Consider the following 7,039-nt stretch of genomic DNA (forward strand, 5'->3'; position numbering starts at 1 on the left):
CCCCCTAGTGCCCCTGCCCCACCCCAGCTGGGCCAAAACATTCCCTGTGATGAATCAACAGGAAAGAATGCTCCCAGCCTCGGGTCAGTGGCAGCAGCCCAGCTCCTCCCCCAGGGACAATGAGGCAGCTGTGGGCTTGGGTGCCAGGTATGCCTAAGCCCCCTCCTAGAGCTCAGCCACCTCTCATGCTGAGCCAGAAGCAACACAGAGGGCTCAGAAACGTGGGCTCTGCCTGCTGCCAATCGCTCACCAGGCCTGGCTGCCCAGAACTAAAAATAACCCTGGAGCACAGGGGCCAGCAGAGGATAAAGACCAGGGAATGAATGGATGTTGCCCTGAAGTCCTTTAATTTGCACAACTCTGGGCAGAGGCCAAGGCTGGGAAGCAGTGGAAGTGGGGATCTCTAAGGCATGCGCTGTGAGCCCCCAACCCTGAGAAGAGAGGGGCTCTGGTCCCAGCCCCAGCTCATGGCAGACTAGCAGTGGGATTTTCTCAGCTGAGTCGTCATCTCCTCATCCTTAAATGTGATTGCTGTAGGGGTCAGATGGGACCACTGGATTCATCTCAATCAGCTTTGATTTGATTGAGAACGCCCTCTTCTTCCCTCCCACCTGGCTATGCTCACCCAGCCTCAGCCCAGCACCTGTGACCCTCTCCACGCTCTTTGTATAATGGTCTGTGTCTGCCTTAACTCTGCCCACCCCCTCCCCCCAGCTTCTTATTTGCCTCTAAACCCAGATCCTGTCACAGGGCTTGGCACATAGCAAGTGTTCCAGAAGTGCTCACGGATTGAATAAATGGACCTAGTAGTGTGTGCCGGTTTCTGGTCCCCAAGGAGATACAGACAAGCCAGAGGTGATTCCTATCTTGTCCTCAAGGAATTTGCAGAGTGGTGGGGGAGACAGAGCCACAATCAACCAGCAGGACAAGGCATCATCACCATTATCATCATCATGGCTGGCTGGGGTCAAAAACCCTTGGACAATGCTTTCATCACCTCCTGTTTACACAGTGAAACTGGGACACAAAGGGGTTAAATGACTTGGCCAACATCACACAGCTATAATCTGCAGAGGGGAGCAAGTGATCAATGACATCGAAAGCACGGGGCTGTGTGGATGCCGAGCAGGGAAGTCTGAGGGTTGAAGTCTTCCCAGAAGTGCCTTGAAAGGTGGATCGGATACACTGGGTAGAGAGGTGGGAAAGTGGGGTGGTCAGGAATAACACTTGACGATGCTGCGGAAGCCGTGAAGCATCATGCAGGTGTCTGGAGTTACCGCAGCTCCCCTCATCCCTCAGCTACTACCCAGGGACTGGGGTGTGTAAGCATCACCTCTCCCTGCCTCCTCCCAGGGAAAGGAGCTAACATGAATCTCTTCCCCACGGGCTGCTTCTCAACCCTCCCTTCCTGCCTAAGCCAGGGTCTCTACTTTCCTCCCAAGTGGGAAGGCCAGAATCTCCTGCAGAAAGCGGTGGCCTGCAGGGTGCACCTGGGTGAACCTAGTAGTGAACCTGGTGGAGTGCCCAGTGCCCACGCCTGCTGCAAACTTCCTCCTCAGCAGCCTTCAGGACTCAGTTCCAGCCTCACCTCCTTTGTGACTCAGTATGGAGGAAATTGTATAGCTTTAAAACTGGGCAACCTGAGTTCTAGTTCTGCTTCTGAATTGTGTGGCCTCGGGTAAGTTATTTCACTGAGCCTAAGGTACTGCCTCCTGCATCTATTTGTCCTGCCGTTGCATTCCTGCCCCCTCTAACATTCAGTGCTGTGGCAGTAGCCCCCACACTGCTCTCAGTTTTTCCCTGCGTCTCACTCTTCCTGACATCAGTCTTTCTAAAGCATCTTGCTCTACCTCAAGAATCTTCAATTGCTCACTACTGCCTGCAGGAAAGGAGGAATCTCCTGTTGCCTCTACTCACTTCATTTTCCATATTCTACCTACCCTTCAGGCCTAACTCAGATTCCAACTTCTCCACGATTTCTCCCATGAAAACTTGCATGAATGCTCTCAAAGTAGAAGGTGCTGGAAAAGTCACAAAGCCAAACCAGATACAGTGTTTGCCCTCAAGGAGCTCACTGCCTAGTGAAAGAGATGACTCAAAGACATAGCTTGATGGAATGTGGATTGAGATAACAGAAAGTAGGACAAAAGGGGAGAACAAGCCATTTTGGCCAAGGACAGGCTTCTCCTTTATTGAGAGCTGTTTAGCTAGGAACAGGGCTTTTGTTCAGGGAGAAGATGGGAGCTGAGGGGGTTTTGTAAGATCATGAAGTTGGGGGAGTGGGGAGGGTGGATCTAGGAAGGCTGGAGAGGCTAGTCAAGGATATGGTTTCTAGGGAGAAAGGAGAGATGGGCTGGCTGCAGTAAGGAGAGGAAATTCGGGGGAAGAGCAGAGCTAGTTAAAAAGAAATTCTAGGAAGTTTGGGTTTGTGATAGGCAAAGTCACCCTCTCCCCTATTCTCCTGTGAAAGCTTCAGAAATCCTGCATAAGTCAATCAAGTTTGGAGCTGAACAGGCCCACCCCAGCATTTGCAGGGCCTAGGGCAAGACTCAAGGGAGGCTTCACGCCATGAGTCAAGTATTTTAAAGCCATCAACCAAATGAACCCGTTGTTAAGTCAATCATGGTCTATCCTCCTACCTTGACAAATACACCTTTGGAAAGACCTGGAAGGCCAGGTTTGCATTCAGAACTCTCCACTCCTCGGAGTTCTGTATGGAACACGCTATGACAAGAGTGTCTGCCTCTGGCCTTGCACCCTGGTGTGCTCCTTCGCAACATATCCTGCCCCATCCCACACAGCAAGGGGCCTTCTGCTGCGACAAAGACATGCAGCACCCTCGGCTCTGTGCAGAACTCCCACAGACAGCTGTCTTGTGGCTGCCCCATGCCTGGGTGCACACTCTGGCACAGGCACAGGCCGCACTCAAGAGGAAGGGCTAGAAGTGGGCTCCGGCCTCCTGGGCAAAGAATTCCAAGAGCACGGGTTTGGAAATCCAGTGGAAGTTCCTTGCCCTGTGACTGGCAGGGGGGAGGGGGATGTAATTGACAAGGGCCATGGTGATGCCCTCTATAGCAGGAGGACCAGAGCAGGGACCCTTGCCCAGGTCTAAGGGCAGCATGGAAGTGGGATTGTGTGTATGTGTGTATGGGGCAAGGGAGAGGATGTGACGTGAAGGTGGGAATGTGGCTCAGAGGTGGGCCCTGGGGGAGAGTGAGGGGGCTACTCAGTCACTCAGCCTCCTTAGAGTCACACACAATGCTCCGCGGCTGAAAGAGAGGAGAGGATGGCTCCAGTGCGGGGCGTGGGTGAGGCGGGAGAGGATGGCCCCAGTGCGGGGCGTGGGCGAGGCGGGAGAGGAAGGCAGAGGCATTTGGTCTGGGCTCAGGTGGAAGATGCTGGCAGGGAGAGGGTTGAAGAGGGAGCAGCCCAGCCAGGTTACCTTTAGAGAGCTGTGGGCCACCTGAGCAGGGGCCTTAGCTGGGCAGGTAGTAGGGGCCGCTGCAGCTTTCCCAAAGGGTTGGGGTAGGGGTGGGATTTGGTTAGAGTTGGGCTACAGGAACATTAATCTTGCCAGGTACTGTCCTGAGCTGGTTTAATGCTTCACAGTCATACCTTTTTGTAGGAGGTAGGGGGAGAGGAACTGATAAGGGGGTTGGGGTGAGGGGATGGGAAGGAGTTTAACAAGCTGTGAGCTACTGAAAGGCAGAGAATAGGACTCAGATTCCCCACTTCCACCTCCAGGAATCCTGGCACAAATGCCCTGAATTCCCAGAGATGTTTGAACTCTGTAAGATCAATTGCTCAACGCGCATTTCTTCCCCAGAGCCTCTTCCTGCGCCTCAGGAAGACACACGCTGTCACCCCATTTCTCATATGTAACTCCTCCTCACCCGGGGAAGCTCGGTGTCCTGGCTCTCCTCCTCCCCCTCCTCCTCCTCTTCCTCTCTCCCCTCAGGACCTCTTCCTGCCCTGCTGCCTTCCCCACCCTCTCTCTTCTTCCCCCGTCTCCCTCCTGGCCACACACCCTTTCTAAACTCACCTCCAACCCCTCTCCAGTTCTCTTAAAAATATATCCCCCCCTGCCAATCTCCCTCTTTCCCCTCCACCCCCAGTGCCACCTGCAGAGCCCCGCTTTCCCTGTCTCAGCAGCTGGACACAGGCGCAGCGCCTGGATGTGCTTCTATTCAGGTAAATTACAGTCATAAGTTCTGGGAGGAAATGAGGTGGAATGAAGACTCAGTGCCACAGCCACGCAGCCCCGGAGGCCCCTTCAGGAGCTCATGCAAGTCTGCACTGACCTTCTCACCTGCCAGTAATTGAACCCCTTTTTCCTTAAGCAACACCAGACAAGTTAAATTAAAAGACATTTCTTATTCTATGCTGTTTTCCTGGGTGCTTTAAAGCAACTGGTGTAGTAACTGTGTTGCATCTCCCATGGCCCATGGCGGATGAGATCAACAGGCCTTAGTGGACTAGCCTGGGAACTTTGCAGGCTACAATGTTCTCTTCGCAGGGGAACGGTGTTCTTCCTAGCCCAGGGCTTTGCTTCTTCTTGGCCCCTTTGGGAAGATCACTGACTATTTGGGGGCATAGCCAAACTGAATGCTTAAGTGTTAGGAACCACTCCCAATCCCAGATCCACTATTGGCGAATTATGTCTGGAATTAATTGAGATATTCCATGGGAAGTAATTTCAGGAACAGAGGTATTGATTAAAGAGAGTGACACGTGAACTTAACACAGATATCTTCAGTCTTGTATTATCTTAGTTTTTCTTCTCTTTTCTTTTTCTTTTTTTTTTTTCTTTTTTTTCTTTTTTTTGAGATGAAGTCTTGCTCTGTTGCCCAGGCTGGAGTGCGGTGGTGTGATCTTGGCTTACTGCAAACTTTGCCTCCCGGGTTCAAGTGATTCTTCTGCCGCAGCCTCCTGAGTAGTTGGGATTACAGGCATATGCCACTGTGTCCGGCTAATTTTTGTATTATTAGTAGAGATGGGTTTTCACCATGTTGGCCAGGCTAGTCTTGAACTCCTGACATCAAGTGATCCACCCGCCTCGACCTCCCAAAGTGCTGGGATTACAGGCATGAGCCACTATGCCTGGCCCAGTCTTGTATTATCTTGCATTTTGGTTTGTTGATGTAGAGCTTTGTAAACATTTTAAAGACTCTTTGTTAGGAATTGGTTTTATCTACCAGCTAGAAAGTATGATCCTTCAAGACTGGGACTGACAGATTCCAAAGGGTTAATTTTCATGTAAACAGCTCATCTTTAGCTTCCAGGAAGCAGGAAGGGACAGCCAAGAGCTGTCCTGGTGGGGAATTCCCTTGACCTGGCTTGGAGGGGCAGAGAGGCAGGGGACCTGCCACAGAGGTCAAGGGAGATCCCTGGATCAAGCAGGACCTGAGCCAAGACCAGAGCCAGAGAGCCAGGAGCGAGATGTAGAGCCATTGACATCAAAGTGTTATCAAAGACCAAGCCAGAAGTCAGGACCGAGGGTGGAGGGGAGAAGGACAAGCCCTGTCAGAAGCCAGGGCTGAGTCTGACGAGCCTGTTCAGATGCCACCAGACAGAGCAGGAGGCAGGCAACCCCCACTTCTAGTCCAGAGGCTCTTCGAGTGTAGTCCTGGATCAGCAACATCAGCATGGCCCAGGACTGTGTTTGAAATGCCAATTCTTAGGCCCCACCACAGAGTCACTGGATCAGAAACCTGGTGGTGATGGGGCCCAGCATCTGCGTTCTAACACATCCTCCAGATAATTCTAACTCCTGCTACCATTTGAGAACCTCTTGTCTAGACCACACCTTTAGACACTGTTTGGTCTGAGAGTCTGGAGCCCTGCAGGTGCCATTCTCCTTGAAGCCCCAGACCCGTCTGGCAGGCAGGGGCCCTCTTGCATTCTGAGGAAGCTCTTCCACAGATGTCAGGCTGAGTTTTGGGGAAGCACAGCCTTCTACATCCCAGTTATTTCCAAACGGATTCCAACCTCTTCATGGTGGAGTGGGAGAGCCATGTCCTGCTTAGAGTTCTGTAAGGACCTCCATGTCCCCAAGGAGCCCATCACTGTGGTGGTGGGAATTCCTCTTGTTGTCTTCAGGGGGCCCTACCTGTGCTGGGTCAGGAAGGGGAGGTCAGGCCAACATCTAGATTCTGACAGAATCTTCCTGCATGATGGGAATTTCAACATCTATTCAACACCAGAAAAGTCAGTGCCACTGTGAACATCAGACTGAAGGCTGAGATCTTCCCGGAGACCAGCTGGCCAAAAGGTGTCATTGATGCCCAGCTCTGGGCAGGCAGAAGAGACCCGAAGCCTGTTACAAATGCCTTCTCTTTCTTCTTGGAGTTGGTTCTGGCTTTCATAATTCACAGTGGATCCAGAGTTGCAGAGATAATTCTTAGTCTTGGGCCATTCTGGATATATCATTCTTCGTCATAGACCATTCTGGATACATCTTTGTGGCCAAAAAAGAGTTAAATAGCTTCAAGGTTGTTGATTTGTTTACCAAAAAAAAAAAAAAAAAAAAAGAGGAGGAAAACTCAGAAAGGACAAGAAAAGCTTCATTTCCTAGCCATTAACTGAAAACCACTTTTCCTAGGACAGCTTGACCTCTAAAGTGTTGACTGATCATCCAGAAAAAAATGTAGATAAATGATGTCTCTTTTTAGCATTTCATACTAATAAACAAGGTGGGAGAGAAGGAATTTCACCAAGATATCAGCAGAAACATAACTTCGGAGGAGAAATAATTTCCTCTTCATTACCAATTAATGAACACAAGCTTCTGCCCGCCAGCACTCTGAATTGCTGTCGCTGTGGTGAGGTGGTGTGATGGGAACTTGGGGTAATGCCTTAGGCCTCTGGCAATGATTCTTACATCAGAGCTAATAGGTGAATGTGTCTCATTCAAGGTGGGTGTTGCTCTGTGCTAAGTCTTGGGCATGGAGCCATTGTATCTGTACAGAAAACACTTTACTAGGCACAATGGGGACACCAAGAGGGAAAGACCCAGTTCCTTCCCTTGATTTAAGTCATG

This window comes from Theropithecus gelada, chromosome 9, assembly GCF_003255815.1.
Source record: "Theropithecus gelada isolate Dixy chromosome 9, Tgel_1.0, whole genome shotgun sequence".
Classification (NCBI taxonomy): Eukaryota; Metazoa; Chordata; class Mammalia; order Primates; family Cercopithecidae; genus Theropithecus; species Theropithecus gelada.